The sequence below is a fragment of the Schistocerca piceifrons genome, unplaced genomic scaffold, assembly GCF_021461385.2.
Source record: "Schistocerca piceifrons isolate TAMUIC-IGC-003096 unplaced genomic scaffold, iqSchPice1.1 HiC_scaffold_690, whole genome shotgun sequence".
Classification (NCBI taxonomy): Eukaryota; Metazoa; Arthropoda; class Insecta; order Orthoptera; family Acrididae; genus Schistocerca; species Schistocerca piceifrons.
The window spans coordinates 98,759-118,305 of record NW_025728938.1 but is presented as its reverse complement, the minus strand read 5'-3'; the positions used below and the strand labels follow the sequence as shown (position 1 = coordinate 118,305).

Sequence of the window (19,547 nt, the reverse complement as noted above, 5' to 3'; positions counted from 1 at the left end):
GCGCAGGCACGTTCATTTGCTCGTATACATGTGATGGAGACCGTGTCTGACACTGCTGTGGCGTACACCTTGGCCTAGGCTTTGCTGGGTATCGCCACTTGCATTGCAGCCAGCTGCCTTCGCGGGCGCCTCCGTGGCCATGGCCGTGATCGTCTAGTGGTTAGGACATTGCGTTGTGGCCGCAATAACCCAGGTTCGAATCCTGGTCACGGCAATTTTGAAAGTTTTGCCTTGCTGCCGTTGCAATGGCGAGTACTCGAAATGACAGTACTCTCTTGATTTTTTCACTCGTGTTCCGCAGGCCGCAGTTAGCACTACCACTTCATCCCCAACACGTAATGTCGCCTCCCAGAGCGCAGACGTCCGCTGCTCTCTGTAGTCGAAAAGGGCAGTCGTTTGAAGTGCGATGGATGAGCAGCCAGTCCCAGCAGAACAGGAAGCTGTGGCGTGCACTGTTTCTACAAATGCTAGGAACACTGGCGCACCAAGCAGCGCATGTAGCGTGGCCGAGCGCTTTAAGGCGCTGGTTTAAGGCACCAGTCTCTCTGTAGGCGCGGTTTCGAATCCCGTAGCTGCCGGGGGTTTTGATGTGATCGCGTTAACCTGCCGCTTTTCCTTCAAGTGTAACCTCCTTGAGCTCACATATGTTTGATACATGGAGCATTCTAGCTCCGCCTGACAGTTACAGCTACGATACTTTAGTGGTTAAGGAAAGCGCAGGTTCGAAACCTGGTCACGGCACGAAAACGTCTCTTGACGCTGTCTCCTTAACTGCGACAGCTACAGACAAGTGGCGTCGCTACCGTACGGCGGGCACGGCTTTTTCTTGCTGTGGATGGCCTAAAGAGACGCTTCCAGTGGGAGAGCAGTGGAAATACATGGCACGGCGATTGCCAAGATACTTCCATTTCGAAGTGATCTTTGTAGTACAAACGAAACGTTTTGCCGCTGCTGATCCAACGGTAACGTGGCCGAGCGGTCTAAGGCGCTGGTTTTAGGCACCAGTCTCTCCGGAGGCGTGGGTTCGAATCCCACCGTTGCCACTTTTTACGTCTCATTTTTGTGCCGTTGCGGTGTGTCCTCGTGGGGTAGGACGCAGCTCTTGTGACGCGCGTGTTGTGTAGGTAGCGTGGCCGAGCGGTCTAAGGCGCTGGTTTCAGGCACCATTCTCTTCGGAGGCGTGGGTTCCAATCCCACAGCTGCCGAACGTGTAATGTTTCCTGTGTCGAAGGCAGATGCACTCATTGCCCGCAAAGGAAACAGCACAACAAGGCGTGAGCGTCTGCTTGGTGAATTGTCGTAGAACAGTGCGTGGTGCAACGACAGGATTTGTAGGCACCTTTTGCTCTCATCATTGCTGGCGTTCGTCTCCACGAAATGCGTCCGGAGCACGCCGTTCTATAACGCGAGAGAGTGGATTTTTTACAGTTGTCGTCAGTTAACCGTGGGCGGCTGCTGCGTTCGCTGGAAAGAGCACTGCCGTCGTTGTCCGGTGTGGTCTAGTGGCTAGGATACCTGGCTCTCACCCAGGAGGCCCGGGTTCGATTCCCGGTACCGGAATTGCGCGTTTTTGTTGCTCCTCCTATGCGACTTGTCTCGACTTTGCTCGACTGACGCTACGCTGACGCGTGCAGAAAGCTACGTTAAGTATGACTCGCGGCAACACCTGACGGCGAGAGAGATGCGGCGTCTATCCACTTGTTATCGAGCCACATACCGGTACCTGTAGTCAAGAGGCTTGGAGGACTGCAAGACATTGCCACGGAGGTGAATGCAGCTAACCACTGTAGTTAGAGTCCTGACAGCGCAGGCACGTTCATTTGCTCGTATACATGTGATGGAGACCGTGTCTGACACTGCTGTGGCGTACACCTTGGCCTAGGCTTTGCTGGGTATCGCCACTTGCATTGCAGCCAGCTGCCTCCGCGGGCGCCTCCGTGGCCATGGCCGTGATCGTCTAGTGGTTAGGACATTGCGTTGTGGCCGCAATAACCCAGGTTCGAATCCTGGTCACGGCAATTTTGAAAGTTTTGCCTTGCTGCCGTTGCAATGGCGAGTACTCGAAATGACAGTACTCTCTTGATTTTTTCACTCGTGTTCCGCAGGCCGCAGTTAGCACTACCACTTCATCCCCAACACGTAATGTCGCCTCCCAGAGCGCAGACGTCCGCTGCTCTCTGTAGTCGAAAAGGGCAGTCGTTTGAAGTGCGATGGATGAGCAGCCAGTCCCAGCAGAACAGGAAGCTGTGGCGTGCACTGTTTCTACAAATGCTAGGAACACTGGCGCACCAAGCAGCGCATGTAGCGTGGCCGAGCGCTTTAAGGCGCTGGTTTAAGGCACCAGTCTCTCTGTAGGCGCGGTTTCGAATCCCGTAGCTGCCGGGGGTTTTGATGTGATCGCGTTAACCTGCCGCTTTTCCTTCAAGTGTAACCTCCTTGAGCTCACATATGTTTGATACATGGAGCATTCTAGCTCCGCCTGACAGTTACAGCTACGATACTTTAGTGGTTAAGGAAAGCGCAGGTTCGAAACCTGGTCACGGCACGAAAACGTCTCTTGACGCTGTCTCCTTAACTGCGACAGCTACAGACAAGTGGCGTCGCTACCGTACGGCGGGCACGGCTTTTTCTTGCTGTGGATGGCCTAAAGAGACGCTTCCAGTGGGAGAGCAGTGGAAATACATGGCACGGCGATTGCCAAGATACTTCCATTTCGAAGTGATCTTTGTAGTACAAACGAAACGTTTTGCCGCTGCTGATCCAACGGTAACGTGGCCGAGCGGTCTAAGGCGCTGGTTTTAGGCACCAGTCTCTCCGGAGGCGTGGGTTCGAATCCCACCGTTGCCACTTTTTACGTCTCATTTTTGTGCCGTTGCGGTGTGTCCTCGTGGGGTAGGACGCAGCTCTTGTGACGCGCGTGTTGTGTAGGTAGCGTGGCCGAGCGGTCTAAGGCGCTGGTTTCAGGCACCATTCTCTTCGGAGGCGTGGGTTCCAATCCCACAGCTGCCGAACGTGTAATGTTTCCTGTGTCGAAGGCAGATGCACTCATTGCCCGCAAAGGAAACAGCACAACAAGGCGTGAGCGTCTGCTTGGTGAATTGTCGTAGAACAGTGCGTGGTGCAACGACAGGATTTGTAGGCACCTTTTGCTCTCATCATTGCTGGCGTTCGTCTCCACGAAATGCGTCCGGAGCACGCCGTTCTATAACGCGAGAGAGTGGATTTTTTACAGTTGTCGTCAGTTAACCGTGGGCGGCTGCTGCGTTCGCTGGAAAGAGCACTGCCGTCGTTGTCCGGTGTGGTCTAGTGGCTAGGATACCTGGCTCTCACCCAGGAGGCCCGGGTTCGATTCCCGGTACCGGAATTGCGCGTTTTTGTTGCTCCTCCTATGCGACTTGTCTCGACTTTGCTCGACTGACGCTACGCTGACGCGTGCAGAAAGCTACGTTAAGTATGACTCGCGGCAACACCTGACGGCGAGAGAGATGCGGCGTCTATCCACTTGTTATCGAGCCACATACCGGTACCTGTAGTCAAGAGGCTTGGAGGACTGCAAGACATTGCCACGGAGGTGAATGCAGCTAACCACTGTAGTTAGAGTCCTGACAGCGCAGGCACGTTCATTTGCTCGTATACATGTGATGGAGACCGTGTCTGACACTGCTGTGGCGTACACCTTGGCCTAGGCTTTGCTGGGTATCGCCACTTGCATTGCAGCCAGCTGCCTTCGCGGGCGCCTCCGTGGCCATGGCCGTGATCGTCTAGTGGTTAGGACATTGCGTTGTGGCCGCAATAACCCAGGTTCGAATCCTGGTCACGGCAATTTTGAAAGTTTTGCCTTGCTGCCGTTGCAATGGCGAGTACTCGAAATGACAGTACTCTCTTGATTTTTTCACTCGTGTTCCGCAGGCCGCAGTTAGCACTACCACTTCATCCCCAACACGTAATGTCGCCTCCCAGAGCGCAGACGTCCGCTGCTCTCTGTAGTCGAAAAGGGCAGTCGTTTGAAGTGCGATGGATGAGCAGCCAGTCCCAGCAGAACAGGAAGCTGTGGCGTGCACTGTTTCTACAAATGCTAGGAACACTGGCGCACCAAGCAGCGCATGTAGCGTGGCCGAGCGCTTTAAGGCGCTGGTTTAAGGCACCAGTCTCTCTGTAGGCGCGGTTTCGAATCCCGTAGCTGCCGGGGGTTTTGATGTGATCGCGTTAACCTGCCGCTTTTCCTTCAAGTGTAACCTCCTTGAGCTCACATATGTTTGATACATGGAGCATTCTAGCTCCGCCTGACAGTTACAGCTACGATACTTTAGTGGTTAAGGAAAGCGCAGGTTCGAAACCTGGTCACGGCACGAAAACGTCTCTTGACGCTGTCTCCTTAACTGCGACAGCTACAGACAAGTGGCGTCGCTACCGTACGGCGGGCACGGCTTTTTCTTGCTGTGGATGGCCTAAAGAGACGCTTCCAGTGGGAGAGCAGTGGAAATACATGGCACGGCGATTGCCAAGATACTTCCATTTCGAAGTGATCTTTGTAGTACAAACGAAACGTTTTGCCGCTGCTGATCCAACGGTAACGTGGCCGAGCGGTCTAAGGCGCTGGTTTTAGGCACCAGTCTCTCCGGAGGCGTGGGTTCGAATCCCACCGTTGCCACTTTTTACGTCTCATTTTTGTGCCGTTGCGGTGTGTCCTCGTGGGGTAGGACGCAGCTCTTGTGACGCGCGTGTTGTGTAGGTAGCGTGGCCGAGCGGTCTAAGGCGCTGGTTTCAGGCACCATTCTCTTCGGAGGCGTGGGTTCCAATCCCACAGCTGCCGAACGTGTAATGTTTCCTGTGTCGAAGGCAGATGCACTCATTGCCCGCAAAGGAAACAGCACAACAAGGCGTGAGCGTCTGCTTGGTGAATTGTCGTAGAACAGTGCGTGGTGCAACGACAGGATTTGTAGGCACCTTTTGCTCTCATCATTGCTGGCGTTCGTCTCCACGAAATGCGTCCGGAGCACGCCGTTCTATAACGCGAGAGAGTGGATTTTTTACAGTTGTCGTCAGTTAACCGTGGGCGGCTGCTGCGTTCGCTGGAAAGAGCACTGCCGTCGTTGTCCGGTGTGGTCTAGTGGCTAGGATACCTGGCTCTCACCCAGGAGGCCCGGGTTCGATTCCCGGTACCGGAATTGCGCGTTTTTGTTGCTCCTCCTATGCGACTTGTCTCGACTTTGCTCGACTGACGCTACGCTGACGCGTGCAGAAAGCTACGTTAAGTATGACTCGCGGCAACACCTGACGGCGAGAGAGATGCGGCGTCTATCCACTTGTTATCGAGCCACATACCGGTACCTGTAGTCAAGAGGCTTGGAGGACTGCAAGACATTGCCACGGAGGTGAATGCAGCTAACCACTGTAGTTAGAGTCCTGACAGCGCAGGCACGTTCATTTGCTCGTATACATGTGATGGAGACCGTGTCTGACACTGCTGTGGCGTACACCTTGGCCTAGGCTTTGCTGGGTATCGCCACTTGCATTGCAGCCAGCTGCCTCCGCGGGCGCCTCCGTGGCCATGGCCGTGATCGTCTAGTGGTTAGGACATTGCGTTGTGGCCGCAATAACCCAGGTTCGAATCCTGGTCACGGCAATTTTGAAAGTTTTGCCTTGCTGCCGTTGCAATGGCGAGTACTCGAAATGACAGTACTCTCTTGATTTTTTCACTCGTGTTCCGCAGGCCGCAGTTAGCACTACCACTTCATCCCCAACACGTAATGTCGCCTCCCAGAGCGCAGACGTCCGCTGCTCTCTGTAGTCGAAAAGGGCAGTCGTTTGAAGTGCGATGGATGAGCAGCCAGTCCCAGCAGAACAGGAAGCTGTGGCGTGCACTGTTTCTACAAATGCTAGGAACACTGGCGCACCAAGCAGCGCATGTAGCGTGGCCGAGCGCTTTAAGGCGCTGGTTTAAGGCACCAGTCTCTCTGTAGGCGCGGTTTCGAATCCCGTAGCTGCCGGGGGTTTTGATGTGATCGCGTTAACCTGCCGCTTTTCCTTCAAGTGTAACCTCCTTGAGCTCACATATGTTTGATACATGGAGCATTCTAGCTCCGCCTGACAGTTACAGCTACGATACTTTAGTGGTTAAGGAAAGCGCAGGTTCGAAACCTGGTCACGGCACGAAAACGTCTCTTGACGCTGTCTCCTTAACTGCGACAGCTACAGACAAGTGGCGTCGCTACCGTACGGCGGGCACGGCTTTTTCTTGCTGTGGATGGCCTAAAGAGACGCTTCCAGTGGGAGAGCAGTGGAAATACATGGCACGGCGATTGCCAAGATACTTCCATTTCGAAGTGATCTTTGTAGTACAAACGAAACGTTTTGCCGCTGCTGATCCAACGGTAACGTGGCCGAGCGGTCTAAGGCGCTGGTTTTAGGCACCAGTCTCTCCGGAGGCGTGGGTTCGAATCCCACCGTTGCCACTTTTTACGTCTCATTTTTGTGCCGTTGCGGTGTGTCCTCGTGGGGTAGGACGCAGCTCTTGTGACGCGCGTGTTGTGTAGGTAGCGTGGCCGAGCGGTCTAAGGCGCTGGTTTCAGGCACCATTCTCTTCGGAGGCGTGGGTTCCAATCCCACAGCTGCCGAACGTGTAATGTTTCCTGTGTCGAAGGCAGATGCACTCATTGCCCGCAAAGGAAACAGCACAACAAGGCGTGAGCGTCTGCTTGGTGAATTGTCGTAGAACAGTGCGTGGTGCAACGACAGGATTTGTAGGCACCTTTTGCTCTCATCATTGCTGGCGTTCGTCTCCACGAAATGCGTCCGGAGCACGCCGTTCTATAACGCGAGAGAGTGGATTTTTTACAGTTGTCGTCAGTTAACCGTGGGCGGCTGCTGCGTTCGCTGGAAAGAGCACTGCCGTCGTTGTCCGGTGTGGTCTAGTGGCTAGGATACCTGGCTCTCACCCAGGAGGCCCGGGTTCGATTCCCGGTACCGGAATTGCGCGTTTTTGTTGCTCCTCCTATGCGACTTGTCTCGACTTTGCTCGACTGACGCTACGCTGACGCGTGCAGAAAGCTACGTTAAGTATGACTCGCGGCAACACCTGACGGCGAGAGAGATGCGGCGTCTATCCACTTGTTATCGAGCCACATACCGGTACCTGTAGTCAAGAGGCTTGGAGGACTGCAAGACATTGCCACGGAGGTGAATGCAGCTAACCACTGTAGTTAGAGTCCTGACAGCGCAGGCACGTTCATTTGCTCGTATACATGTGATGGAGACCGTGTCTGACACTGCTGTGGCGTACACCTTGGCCTAGGCTTTGCTGGGTATCGCCACTTGCATTGCAGCCAGCTGCCTCCGCGGGCGCCTCCGTGGCCATGGCCGTGATCGTCTAGTGGTTAGGACATTGCGTTGTGGCCGCAATAACCCAGGTTCGAATCCTGGTCACGGCAATTTTGAAAGTTTTGCCTTGCTGCCGTTGCAATGGCGAGTACTCGAAATGACAGTACTCTCTTGATTTTTTCACTCGTGTTCCGCAGGCCGCAGTTAGCACTACCACTTCATCCCCAACACGTAATGTCGCCTCCCAGAGCGCAGACGTCCGCTGCTCTCTGTAGTCGAAAAGGGCAGTCGTTTGAAGTGCGATGGATGAGCAGCCAGTCCCAGCAGAACAGGAAGCTGTGGCGTGCACTGTTTCTACAAATGCTAGGAACACTGGCGCACCAAGCAGCGCATGTAGCGTGGCCGAGCGCTTTAAGGCGCTGGTTTAAGGCACCAGTCTCTCTGTAGGCGCGGTTTCGAATCCCGTAGCTGCCGGGGGTTTTGATGTGATCGCGTTAACCTGCCGCTTTTCCTTCAAGTGTAACCTCCTTGAGCTCACATATGTTTGATACATGGAGCATTCTAGCTCCGCCTGACAGTTACAGCTACGATACTTTAGTGGTTAAGGAAAGCGCAGGTTCGAAACCTGGTCACGGCACGAAAACGTCTCTTGACGCTGTCTCCTTAACTGCGACAGCTACAGACAAGTGGCGTCGCTACCGTACGGCGGGCACGGCTTTTTCTTGCTGTGGATGGCCTAAAGAGACGCTTCCAGTGGGAGAGCAGTGGAAATACATGGCACGGCGATTGCCAAGATACTTCCATTTCGAAGTGATCTTTGTAGTACAAACGAAACGTTTTGCCGCTGCTGATCCAACGGTAACGTGGCCGAGCGGTCTAAGGCGCTGGTTTTAGGCACCAGTCTCTCCGGAGGCGTGGGTTCGAATCCCACCGTTGCCACTTTTTACGTCTCATTTTTGTGCCGTTGCGGTGTGTCCTCGTGGGGTAGGACGCAGCTCTTGTGACGCGCGTGTTGTGTAGGTAGCGTGGCCGAGCGGTCTAAGGCGCTGGTTTCAGGCACCATTCTCTTCGGAGGCGTGGGTTCCAATCCCACAGCTGCCGAACGTGTAATGTTTCCTGTGTCGAAGGCAGATGCACTCATTGCCCGCAAAGGAAACAGCACAACAAGGCGTGAGCGTCTGCTTGGTGAATTGTCGTAGAACAGTGCGTGGTGCAACGACAGGATTTGTAGGCACCTTTTGCTCTCATCATTGCTGGCGTTCGTCTCCACGAAATGCGTCCGGAGCACGCCGTTCTATAACGCGAGAGAGTGGATTTTTTACAGTTGTCGTCAGTTAACCGTGGGCGGCTGCTGCGTTCGCTGGAAAGAGCACTGCCGTCGTTGTCCGGTGTGGTCTAGTGGCTAGGATACCTGGCTCTCACCCAGGAGGCCCGGGTTCGATTCCCGGTACCGGAATTGCGCGTTTTTGTTGCTCCTCCTATGCGACTTGTCTCGACTTTGCTCGACTGACGCTACGCTGACGCGTGCAGAAAGCTACGTTAAGTATGACTCGCGGCAACACCTGACGGCGAGAGAGATGCGGCGTCTATCCACTTGTTATCGAGCCACATACCGGTACCTGTAGTCAAGAGGCTTGGAGGACTGCAAGACATTGCCACGGAGGTGAATGCAGCTAACCACTGTAGTTAGAGTCCTGACAGCGCAGACACGTTCATTTGCTCGTATACATGTGATGGAGACCGTGTCTGACACTGCTGTGGCGTACACCTTGGCCTAGGCTTTGCTGGGTATCGCCACTTGCATTGCAGCCAGCTGCCTCAGCGGGCGCCTCCGTGGCCATGGCCGTGATCGTCTAGTGGTTAGGACATTGCGTTGTGGCCGCAATAACCCAGGTTCGAATCCTGGTCACGGCAATTTTGAAAGTTTTGCCTTGCTGCCGTTGCAATGGCGAGTACTCGAAATGACAGTACTCTCTTGATTTTTTCACTCGTGTTCCGCAGGCCGCAGTTAGCACTACCACTTCATCCCCAACACGTAATGTCGCCTCCCAGAGCGCAGACGTCCGCTGCTCTCTGTAGTCGAAAAGGGCAGTCGTTTGAAGTGCGATGGATGAGCAGCCAGTCCCAGCAGAACAGGAAGCTGTGGCGTGCACTGTTTCTACAAATGCTAGGAACACTGGCGCACCAAGCAGCGCATGTAGCGTGGCCGAGCGCTTTAAGGCGCTGGTTTAAGGCACCAGTCTCTCTGTAGGCGCGGTTTCGAATCCCGTAGCTGCCGGGGGTTTTGATGTGATCGCGTTAACCTGCCGCTTTTCCTTCAAGTGTAACCTCCTTGAGCTCACATATGTTTGATACATGGAGCATTCTAGCTCCGCCTGACAGTTACAGCTACGATACTTTAGTGGTTAAGGAAAGCGCAGGTTCGAAACCTGGTCACGGCACGAAAACGTCTCTTGACGCTGTCTCCTTAACTGCGACAGCTACAGACAAGTGGCGTCGCTACCGTACGGCGGGCACGGCTTTTTCTTGCTGTGGATGGCCTAAAGAGACGCTTCCAGTGGGAGAGCAGTGGAAATACATGGCACGGCGATTGCCAAGATACTTCCATTTCGAAGTGATCTTTGTAGTACAAACGAAACGTTTTGCCGCTGCTGATCCAACGGTAACGTGGCCGAGCGGTCTAAGGCGCTGGTTTTAGGCACCAGTCTCTCCGGAGGCGTGGGTTCGAATCCCACCGTTGCCACTTTTTACGTCTCATTTTTGTGCCGTTGCGGTGTGTCCTCGTGGGGTAGGACGCAGCTCTTGTGACGCGCGTGTTGTGTAGGTAGCGTGGCCGAGCGGTCTAAGGCGCTGGTTTCAGGCACCATTCTCTTCGGAGGCGTGGGTTCCAATCCCACAGCTGCCGAACGTGTAATGTTTCCTGTGTCGAAGGCAGATGCACTCATTGCCCGCAAAGGAAACAGCACAACAAGGCGTGAGCGTCTGCTTGGTGAATTGTCGTAGAACAGTGCGTGGTGCAACGACAGGATTTGTAGGCACCTTTTGCTCTCATCATTGCTGGCGTTCGTCTCCACGAAATGCGTCCGGAGCACGCCGTTCTATAACGCGAGAGAGTGGATTTTTTACAGTTGTCGTCAGTTAACCGTGGGCGGCTGCTGCGTTCGCTGGAAAGAGCACTGCCGTCGTTGTCCGGTGTGGTCTAGTGGCTAGGATACCTGGCTCTCACCCAGGAGGCCCGGGTTCGATTCCCGGTACCGGAATTGCGCGTTTTTGTTGCTCCTCCTATGCGACTTGTCTCGACTTTGCTCGACTGACGCTACGCTGACGCGTGCAGAAAGCTACGTTAAGTATGACTCGCGGCAACACCTGACGGCGAGAGAGATGCGGCGTCTATCCACTTGTTATCGAGCCACATACCGGTACCTGTAGTCAAGAGGCTTGGAGGACTGCAAGACATTGCCACGGAGGTGAATGCAGCTAACCACTGTAGTTAGAGTCCTGACAGCGCAGACACGTTCATTTGCTCGTATACATGTGATGGAGACCGTGTCTGACACTGCTGTGGCGTACACCTTGGCCTAGGCTTTGCTGGGTATCGCCACTTGCATTGCAGCCAGCTGCCTCAGCGGGCGCCTCCGTGGCCATGGCCGTGATCGTCTAGTGGTTAGGACATTGCGTTGTGGCCGCAATAACCCAGGTTCGAATCCTGGTCACGGCAATTTTGAAAGTTTTGCCTTGCTGCCGTTGCAATGGCGAGTACTCGAAATGACAGTACTCTCTTGATTTTTTCACTCGTGTTCCGCAGGCCGCAGTTAGCACTACCACTTCATCCCCAACACGTAATGTCGCCTCCCAGAGCGCAGACGTCCGCTGCTCTCTGTAGTCGAAAAGGGCAGTCGTTTGAAGTGCGATGGATGAGCAGCCAGTCCCAGCAGAACAGGAAGCTGTGGCGTGCACTGTTTCTACAAATGCTAGGAACACTGGCGCACCAAGCAGCGCATGTAGCGTGGCCGAGCGCTTTAAGGCGCTGGTTTAAGGCACCAGTCTCTCTGTAGGCGCGGTTTCGAATCCCGTAGCTGCCGGGGGTTTTGATGTGATCGCGTTAACCTGCCGCTTTTCCTTCAAGTGTAACCTCCTTGAGCTCACATATGTTTGATACATGGAGCATTCTAGCTCCGCCTGACAGTTACAGCTACGATACTTTAGTGGTTAAGGAAAGCGCAGGTTCGAAACCTGGTCACGGCACGAAAACGTCTCTTGACGCTGTCTCCTTAACTGCGACAGCTACAGACAAGTGGCGTCGCTACCGTACGGCGGGCACGGCTTTTTCTTGCTGTGGATGGCCTAAAGAGACGCTTCCAGTGGGAGAGCAGTGGAAATACATGGCACGGCGATTGCCAAGATACTTCCATTTCGAAGTGATCTTTGTAGTACAAACGAAACGTTTTGCCGCTGCTGATCCAACGGTAACGTGGCCGAGCGGTCTAAGGCGCTGGTTTTAGGCACCAGTCTCTCCGGAGGCGTGGGTTCGAATCCCACCGTTGCCACTTTTTACGTCTCATTTTTGTGCCGTTGCGGTGTGTCCTCGTGGGGTAGGACGCAGCTCTTGTGACGCGCGTGTTGTGTAGGTAGCGTGGCCGAGCGGTCTAAGGCGCTGGTTTCAGGCACCATTCTCTTCGGAGGCGTGGGTTCCAATCCCACAGCTGCCGAACGTGTAATGTTTCCTGTGTCGAAGGCAGATGCACTCATTGCCCGCAAAGGAAACAGCACAACAAGGCGTGAGCGTCTGCTTGGTGAATTGTCGTAGAACAGTGCGTGGTGCAACGACAGGATTTGTAGGCACCTTTTGCTCTCATCATTGCTGGCGTTCGTCTCCACGAAATGCGTCCGGAGCACGCCGTTCTATAACGCGAGAGAGTGGATTTTTTACAGTTGTCGTCAGTTAACCGTGGGCGGCTGCTGCGTTCGCTGGAAAGAGCACTGCCGTCGTTGTCCGGTGTGGTCTAGTGGCTAGGATACCTGGCTCTCACCCAGGAGGCCCGGGTTCGATTCCCGGTACCGGAATTGCGCGTTTTTGTTGCTCCTCCTATGCGACTTGTCTCGACTTTGCTCGACTGACGCTACGCTGACGCGTGCAGAAAGCTACGTTAAGTATGACTCGCGGCAACACCTGACGGCGAGAGAGATGCGGCGTCTATCCACTTGTTATCGAGCCACATACCGGTACCTGTAGTCAAGAGGCTTGGAGGACTGCAAGACATTGCCACGGAGGTGAATGCAGCTAACCACTGTAGTTAGAGTCCTGACAGCGCAGACACGTTCATTTGCTCGTATACATGTGATGGAGACCGTGTCTGACACTGCTGTGGCGTACACCTTGGCCTAGGCTTTGCTGGGTATCGCCACTTGCATTGCAGCCAGCTGCCTCCGCGGGCGCCTCCGTGGCCATGGCCGTGATCGTCTAGTGGTTAGGACATTGCGTTGTGGCCGCAATAACCCAGGTTCGAATCCTGGTCACGGCAATTTTGAAAGTTTTGCCTTGCTGCCGTTGCAATGGCGAGTACTCGAAATGACAGTACTCTCTTGATTTTTTCACTCGTGTTCCGCAGGCCGCAGTTAGCACTACCACTTCATCCCCAACACGTAATGTCGCCTCCCAGAGCGCAGACGTCCGCTGCTCTCTGTAGTCGAAAAGGGCAGTCGTTTGAAGTGCGATGGATGAGCAGCCAGTCCCAGCAGAACAGGAAGCTGTGGCGTGCACTGTTTCTACAAATGCTAGGAACACTGGCGCACCAAGCAGCGCATGTAGCGTGGCCGAGCGCTTTAAGGCGCTGGTTTAAGGCACCAGTCTCTCTGTAGGCGCGGTTTCGAATCCCGTAGCTGCCGGGGGTTTTGATGTGATCGCGTTAACCTGCCGCTTTTCCTTCAAGTGTAACCTCCTTGAGCTCACATATGTTTGATACATGGAGCATTCTAGCTCCGCCTGACAGTTACAGCTACGATACTTTAGTGGTTAAGGAAAGCGCAGGTTCGAAACCTGGTCACGGCACGAAAACGTCTCTTGACGCTGTCTCCTTAACTGCGACAGCTACAGACAAGTGGCGTCGCTACCGTACGGCGGGCACGGCTTTTTCTTGCTGTGGATGGCCTAAAGAGACGCTTCCAGTGGGAGAGCAGTGGAAATACATGGCACGGCGATTGCCAAGATACTTCCATTTCGAAGTGATCTTTGTAGTACAAACGAAACGTTTTGCCGCTGCTGATCCAACGGTAACGTGGCCGAGCGGTCTAAGGCGCTGGTTTTAGGCACCAGTCTCTCCGGAGGCGTGGGTTCGAATCCCACCGTTGCCACTTTTTACGTCTCATTTTTGTGCCGTTGCGGTGTGTCCTCGTGGGGTAGGACGCAGCTCTTGTGACGCGCGTGTTGTGTAGGTAGCGTGGCCGAGCGGTCTAAGGCGCTGGTTTCAGGCACCATTCTCTTCGGAGGCGTGGGTTCCAATCCCACAGCTGCCGAACGTGTAATGTTTCCTGTGTCGAAGGCAGATGCACTCATTGCCCGCAAAGGAAACAGCACAACAAGGCGTGAGCGTCTGCTTGGTGAATTGTCGTAGAACAGTGCGTGGTGCAACGACAGGATTTGTAGGCACCTTTTGCTCTCATCATTGCTGGCGTTCGTCTCCACGAAATGCGTCCGGAGCACGCCGTTCTATAACGCGAGAGAGTGGATTTTTTACAGTTGTCGTCAGTTAACCGTGGGCGGCTGCTGCGTTCGCTGGAAAGAGCACTGCCGTCGTTGTCCGGTGTGGTCTAGTGGCTAGGATACCTGGCTCTCACCCAGGAGGCCCGGGTTCGATTCCCGGTACCGGAATTGCGCGTTTTTGTTGCTCCTCCTATGCGACTTGTCTCGACTTTGCTCGACTGACGCTACGCTGACGCGTGCAGAAAGCTACGTTAAGTATGACTCGCGGCAACACCTGACGGCGAGAGAGATGCGGCGTCTATCCACTTGTTATCGAGCCACATACCGGTACCTGTAGTCAAGAGGCTTGGAGGACTGCAAGACATTGCCACGGAGGTGAATGCAGCTAACCACTGTAGTTAGAGTCCTGACAGCGCAGACACGTTCATTTGCTCGTATACATGTGATGGAGACCGTGTCTGACACTGCTGTGGCGTACACCTTGGCCTAGGCTTTGCTGGGTATCGCCACTTGCATTGCAGCCAGCTGCCTCCGCGGGCGCCTCCGTGGCCATGGCCGTGATCGTCTAGTGGTTAGGACATTGCGTTGTGGCCGCAATAACCCAGGTTCGAATCCTGGTCACGGCAATTTTGAAAGTTTTGCCTTGCTGCCGTTGCAATGGCGAGTACTCGAAATGACAGTACTCTCTTGATTTTTTCACTCGTGTTCCGCAGGCCGCAGTTAGCACTACCACTTCATCCCCAACACGTAATGTCGCCTCCCAGAGCGCAGACGTCCGCTGCTCTCTGTAGTCGAAAAGGGCAGTCGTTTGAAGTGCGATGGATGAGCAGCCAGTCCCAGCAGAACAGGAAGCTGTGGCGTGCACTGTTTCTACAAATGCTAGGAACACTGGCGCACCAAGCAGCGCATGTAGCGTGGCCGAGCGCTTTAAGGCGCTGGTTTAAGGCACCAGTCTCTCTGTAGGCGCGGTTTCGAATCCCGTAGCTGCCGGGGGTTTTGATGTGATCGCGTTAACCTGCCGCTTTTCCTTCAAGTGTAACCTCCTTGAGCTCACATATGTTTGATACATGGAGCATTCTAGCTCCGCCTGACAGTTACAGCTACGATACTTTAGTGGTTAAGGAAAGCGCAGGTTCGAAACCTGGTCACGGCACGAAAACGTCTCTTGACGCTGTCTCCTTAACTGCGACAGCTACAGACAAGTGGCGTCGCTACCGTACGGCGGGCACGGCTTTTTCTTGCTGTGGATGGCCTAAAGAGACGCTTCCAGTGGGAGAGCAGTGGAAATACATGGCACGGCGATTGCCAAGATACTTCCATTTCGAAGTGATCTTTGTAGTACAAACGAAACGTTTTGCCGCTGCTGATCCAACGGTAACGTGGCCGAGCGGTCTAAGGCGCTGGTTTTAGGCACCAGTCTCTCCGGAGGCGTGGGTTCGAATCCCACCGTTGCCACTTTTTACGTCTCATTTTTGTGCCGTTGCGGTGTGTCCTCGTGGGGTAGGACGCAGCTCTTGTGACGCGCGTGTTGTGTAGGTAGCGTGGCCGAGCGGTCTAAGGCGCTGGTTTCAGGCACCATTCTCTTCGGAGGCGTGGGTTCCAATCCCACAGCTGCCGAACGTGTAATGTTTCCTGTGTCGAAGGCAGATGCACTCATTGCCCGCAAAGGAAACAGCACAACAAGGCGTGAGCGTCTGCTTGGTGAATTGTCGTAGAACAGTGCGTGGTGCAACGACAGGATTTGTAGGCACCTTTTGCTCTCATCATTGCTGGCGTTCGTCTCCACGAAATGCGTCCGGAGCACGCCGTTCTATAACGCGAGAGAGTGGATTTTTTACAGTTGTCGTCAGTTAACCGTGGGCGGCTGCTGCGTTCGCTGGAAAGAGCACTGCCGTCGTTGTCCGGTGTGGTCTAGTGGCTAGGATACCTGGCTCTCACACAGGAGGCCCGGGTTCGATTCCCGGTACCGGAATTGCGCGTTTTTGTTGCTCCTCCTATGCGACTTGTCTCGACTTTGCTCGACTGACGCTACGCTGACGCGTGCAGAAAGCTACGTTAAGTATGACTCGCGGCAACACCTGACGGCGAGAGAGATGCGGCGTCTATCCACTTGTTATCGAGCCACATGCCGGTACCTGTAGTCAAGAGGCTTGGAAGACTGCAAGACATTGCCACGGAGGTGAATGCAGCTAACCACTGTAGTTAGAGTCCTGACAGCGCAGGCACGTTCATTTGCTCGTATACATGTGATGGAGACCGTGTCTGACACTGCTGTGGCGTACACCTTGGCCTAGGCTTTGCTGGGTATCGCCACTTGCATTGCAGCCAGCTGCCTCCGCGGGCGCCTCCGTGGCCATGGCCGTGATCGTCTAGTGGTTAGGACATTGCGTTGTGGCCGCAATAACCCAGGTTCGAATCCTGGTCACGGCAATTTTGAAAGTTTTGCCTTGCTGCCGTTGCAATGGCGAGTACTCGAAATGACAGTACTCTCTTGATTTTTTCACTCGTGTTCCGCAGGCCGCAGTTAGCACTACCACTTCATCCCCAACACGTAATGTCGCCTCCCAGAGCGCAGACGTCCGCTGCTCTCTGTAGTCGAAAAGGGCAGTCGTTTGAAGTGCGATGGATGAGCAGCCAGTCCCAGCAGAACAGGAAGCTGTGGCGTGCACTGTTTCTACAAATGCTAGGAACACTGGCGCACCAAGCAGCGCATGTAGCGTGGCCGAGCGCTTTAAGGCGCTGGTTTAAGGCACCAGTCTCTCTGTAGGCGCGGTTTCGAATCCCGTAGCTGCCGGGGGTTTTGATGTGATCGCGTTAACCTGCCGCTTTTCCTTCAAGTGTAACCTCCTTGAGCTCACATATGTTTGATACATGGAGCATTCTAGCTCCGCCTGACAGTTACAGCTACGATACTTTAGTGGTTAAGGAAAGCGCAGGTTCGAAACCTGGTCACGGCACGAAAACGTCTCTTGACGCTGTCTCCTTAACTGCGACAGCTACAGACAAGTGGCGTCGCTACCGTACGGCGGGCACGGCTTTTTCTTGCTGTGGATGGCCTAAAGAGACGCTTCCAGTGGGAGAGCAGTGGAAATACATGGCACGGCGATTGCCAAGATACTTCCATTTCGAAGTGATCTTTGTAGTACAAACGAAACGTTTTGCCGCTGCTGATCCAACGGTAACGTGGCCGAGCGGTCTAAGGCGCTGGTTTTAGGCACCAGTCTCTCCGGAGGCGTGGGTTCGAATCCCACCGTTGCCACTTTTTACGTCTCATTTTTGTGCCGTTGCGGTGTGTCCTCGTGGGGTAGGACGCAGCTCTTGTGACGCGCGTGTTGTGTAGGTAGCGTGGCCGAGCGGTCTAAGGCGCTGGTTTCAGGCACCATTCTCTTCGGAGGCGTGGGTTCCAATCCCACAGCTGCCGAACGTGTAATGTTTCCTGTGTCGAAGGCAGATGCACTCATTGCCCGCAAAGGAAACAGCACAACAAGGCGTGAGCGTCTGCTTGGTGAATTGTCGTAGAACAGTGCGTGGTGCAACGACAGGATTTGTAGGCACCTTTTGCTCTCATCATTGCTGGCGTTCGTCTCCACGAAATGCGTCCGGAGCACGCCGTTCTATAACGCGAGAGAGTGGATTTTTTACAGTTGTCGTCAGTTAACCGTGGGCGGCTGCTGCGTTCGCTGGAAGGAGCACTGCCGTCGTTGTCCGGTGTGGTCCAGTGGTTCGGGCACGCAGTTTTAGTTCCGCTTTAGACGCCGTGCAGTGTGGACGTGCCTAGTCTTCCGCTCCGCCGTAGCGTTACGTATAGTGGACTATCTTTTTTGTTACGTGTTGTGTTGCAACTTCTGAGAGTGTTTCTCCGTCGTTGTTTCGTACCTTGTGTTACTTTCTGTCCGTATTTCAGTGTTTTTTTGTGTAGCGGTTTCGACCGCATATTTTGAAAATGTCGTCCCAGGTTATTCCTCGTCAGGCTACAGTTAGTTTTGCTTTTGACAAGTCAACCCGCCATGTGCAACCTAGTTCTCTTGAGATTCATGATTGGTTGGTAGATACCTTTGGTGTTCATTCGGATCAGGTGCACACTGCTTATTTTGATACCGAACTGTATGTTTTCTTTGTTAAGTTTATGGACCCACTTCAGGTTGATAAAATTCTTTCTAAATATGGTCATCAAGTTCTCTTTCGGCATCGGGATGATTCTGTAAGTACCGTGCTGCTTTCCAATGCTTCCATCACGTATACCAATGTTCGTGTTTACAACCTTCCACCGGAGGTAGATAATGTCTATCTTAAGGAGGGTCTACAGAAGTATGGTGATGTAAAGAGCATTCGCCTTGAACGCTGGTCAAGCCAACATCGCCTGCAATGTTACAGTGGTATTCGTTCAGTCGAAATGCACGTTAAGCAGAATATTCCATCTCACCTGCAGATCGGTGGATATCGTGTCCATGTAACATATAGTGGTCAGGTTGGCACCTGTTTTTTGTGCAATGAAAGTGGTCACGTGCGTACCGACTGTCCGCGGAGAGTTTTTGTTTTAAAAAATTCTCTCGAACAGCGTCGCAAGTTAACGGTCGCTGACCTCGTTGCAGGTGGTTCTGCTCTTGGTGTAGCACAGTCCAGTGGTAGTAGCGCCCCTCCACAGGTTTTGCGCACCCCTGATACAGAATTTCCTCCTTTGCGTGCTAAATCTGATGTTGTTCCGTCCGTCCCTCAGGTGGGTGTGCCACTTTTGAATAATAAGAGGCGTCGCCCACACGATGGAAATAGTACGGATGAGGATCTCCCTGAGATGCCCCAGTCCGAGCGACCGGCATCCTCCAAGCCACTGTGTACTGTAGCTGCTCCCTGCCCTCCTGAGGTAGCGGTTCCGGTGGCGGCTGCTGGCGCCCCTCCGGCCTCCGACGCAGCTTCTCTCGAGTCGGGTCGTCGGTCGGGCCTGTTGGCGCCGTCTTCCGAACCGACTTCGATGTCACAACAAGTGGAGCCGCGACAACTTCCTGCTTCGCTGCCCCATACCTCTGCCAGCGGAGCTGCTCCGCTTCCTTCCAACTCTGCGGCCTCGGACCTTCCCGCTCACGTTTCGCCTCCGTGCAGTCCATGTTTGCCGGAAGCTAGTGCAGGTGTTGACCATTCCGTTTTGTCGGATGTTTCCCCCGCGACCCCCGATCCCGCATGTGGACCGGCGCGGGTGGTGTCGGATACAGAACTTGACCCTCCTACGTCACCGGCGGCTGAAGCTTCCTTGCCCGTCAGCCGACGCAAGTTACGCGTTCAGCCGAACGTTAATGCTGTTCGTAAAAAACCGAAACGTAAGGGATCCGCGGAACGGGGTAGCAGTCCCCCTCCCTCGGATGCCTCCGTCACCCCTGCTATGGACTGTGACGCTGGTGCGTCGGTGTAGGTGATTTGTTTTCTCGCTTTTCTGTCTATGGTTCAAGCATACACCTTTCTTACCTTAAATGTTAACCGTATTGAGTCCGACGTTCGCATTGCCTCTTTGCGGCAGTTTATTTACGACGCCTGT

General features: G+C 54.2%; 29 non-coding genes across 29 annotated transcripts; all 29 read left to right on the top strand.

The window, feature by feature from the left end:
• The first annotated feature begins 142 nt into the window (after positions 1-142).
• On the top strand, positions 143-214 carry Trnah-gug. The gene has a single exon. It is a non-coding gene; the product is annotated as a tRNA-His (tRNA).
• A 747-nt stretch (positions 215-961) lies between these two features.
• On the top strand, positions 962-1,043 carry Trnal-uag. The gene has a single exon. It is a non-coding gene; the product is annotated as a tRNA-Leu (tRNA).
• Positions 1,044-1,488: 445 nt separating this feature from the next.
• Positions 1,489-1,560, top strand: Trnae-cuc. Its single transcript has one exon. It is a non-coding gene; the product is annotated as a tRNA-Glu (tRNA).
• Positions 1,561-1,946: 386 nt separating this feature from the next.
• Positions 1,947-2,018, top strand: Trnah-gug. The gene has a single exon. It is a non-coding gene; the product is annotated as a tRNA-His (tRNA).
• A 747-nt stretch (positions 2,019-2,765) lies between these two features.
• Positions 2,766-2,847, top strand: Trnal-uag. The gene has a single exon. It is a non-coding gene; the product is annotated as a tRNA-Leu (tRNA).
• Positions 2,848-3,292: 445 nt separating this feature from the next.
• Positions 3,293-3,364, top strand: Trnae-cuc. Its single transcript has one exon. It is a non-coding gene; the product is annotated as a tRNA-Glu (tRNA).
• Positions 3,365-3,750: 386 nt separating this feature from the next.
• Trnah-gug lies at positions 3,751-3,822 on the top strand. Its single transcript has one exon. It is a non-coding gene; the product is annotated as a tRNA-His (tRNA).
• A 747-nt stretch (positions 3,823-4,569) lies between these two features.
• Trnal-uag lies at positions 4,570-4,651 on the top strand. Its single transcript has one exon. It is a non-coding gene; the product is annotated as a tRNA-Leu (tRNA).
• A 445-nt stretch (positions 4,652-5,096) lies between these two features.
• Positions 5,097-5,168, top strand: Trnae-cuc. Its single transcript has one exon. It is a non-coding gene; the product is annotated as a tRNA-Glu (tRNA).
• A 386-nt stretch (positions 5,169-5,554) lies between these two features.
• On the top strand, positions 5,555-5,626 carry Trnah-gug. Its single transcript has one exon. It is a non-coding gene; the product is annotated as a tRNA-His (tRNA).
• Positions 5,627-6,373: 747 nt separating this feature from the next.
• On the top strand, positions 6,374-6,455 carry Trnal-uag. The gene has a single exon. It is a non-coding gene; the product is annotated as a tRNA-Leu (tRNA).
• A 445-nt stretch (positions 6,456-6,900) lies between these two features.
• Positions 6,901-6,972, top strand: Trnae-cuc. Its single transcript has one exon. It is a non-coding gene; the product is annotated as a tRNA-Glu (tRNA).
• Positions 6,973-7,358: 386 nt separating this feature from the next.
• Trnah-gug lies at positions 7,359-7,430 on the top strand. The gene has a single exon. It is a non-coding gene; the product is annotated as a tRNA-His (tRNA).
• A 747-nt stretch (positions 7,431-8,177) lies between these two features.
• On the top strand, positions 8,178-8,259 carry Trnal-uag. The gene has a single exon. It is a non-coding gene; the product is annotated as a tRNA-Leu (tRNA).
• Positions 8,260-8,704: 445 nt separating this feature from the next.
• On the top strand, positions 8,705-8,776 carry Trnae-cuc. The gene has a single exon. It is a non-coding gene; the product is annotated as a tRNA-Glu (tRNA).
• A 386-nt stretch (positions 8,777-9,162) lies between these two features.
• Positions 9,163-9,234, top strand: Trnah-gug. Its single transcript has one exon. It is a non-coding gene; the product is annotated as a tRNA-His (tRNA).
• Positions 9,235-9,981: 747 nt separating this feature from the next.
• Positions 9,982-10,063, top strand: Trnal-uag. Its single transcript has one exon. It is a non-coding gene; the product is annotated as a tRNA-Leu (tRNA).
• A 445-nt stretch (positions 10,064-10,508) lies between these two features.
• Positions 10,509-10,580, top strand: Trnae-cuc. Its single transcript has one exon. It is a non-coding gene; the product is annotated as a tRNA-Glu (tRNA).
• Positions 10,581-10,966: 386 nt separating this feature from the next.
• Positions 10,967-11,038, top strand: Trnah-gug. The gene has a single exon. It is a non-coding gene; the product is annotated as a tRNA-His (tRNA).
• A 747-nt stretch (positions 11,039-11,785) lies between these two features.
• Positions 11,786-11,867, top strand: Trnal-uag. The gene has a single exon. It is a non-coding gene; the product is annotated as a tRNA-Leu (tRNA).
• Positions 11,868-12,312: 445 nt separating this feature from the next.
• Positions 12,313-12,384, top strand: Trnae-cuc. Its single transcript has one exon. It is a non-coding gene; the product is annotated as a tRNA-Glu (tRNA).
• A 386-nt stretch (positions 12,385-12,770) lies between these two features.
• On the top strand, positions 12,771-12,842 carry Trnah-gug. Its single transcript has one exon. It is a non-coding gene; the product is annotated as a tRNA-His (tRNA).
• Positions 12,843-13,589: 747 nt separating this feature from the next.
• On the top strand, positions 13,590-13,671 carry Trnal-uag. Its single transcript has one exon. It is a non-coding gene; the product is annotated as a tRNA-Leu (tRNA).
• Positions 13,672-14,116: 445 nt separating this feature from the next.
• Positions 14,117-14,188, top strand: Trnae-cuc. Its single transcript has one exon. It is a non-coding gene; the product is annotated as a tRNA-Glu (tRNA).
• A 386-nt stretch (positions 14,189-14,574) lies between these two features.
• Trnah-gug lies at positions 14,575-14,646 on the top strand. Its single transcript has one exon. It is a non-coding gene; the product is annotated as a tRNA-His (tRNA).
• Positions 14,647-15,393: 747 nt separating this feature from the next.
• Trnal-uag lies at positions 15,394-15,475 on the top strand. The gene has a single exon. It is a non-coding gene; the product is annotated as a tRNA-Leu (tRNA).
• A 445-nt stretch (positions 15,476-15,920) lies between these two features.
• Positions 15,921-15,992, top strand: Trnae-cuc. The gene has a single exon. It is a non-coding gene; the product is annotated as a tRNA-Glu (tRNA).
• A 386-nt stretch (positions 15,993-16,378) lies between these two features.
• On the top strand, positions 16,379-16,450 carry Trnah-gug. Its single transcript has one exon. It is a non-coding gene; the product is annotated as a tRNA-His (tRNA).
• Positions 16,451-17,197: 747 nt separating this feature from the next.
• Trnal-uag lies at positions 17,198-17,279 on the top strand. The gene has a single exon. It is a non-coding gene; the product is annotated as a tRNA-Leu (tRNA).
• Positions 17,280-19,547: the final 2,268 nt, after the last annotated feature.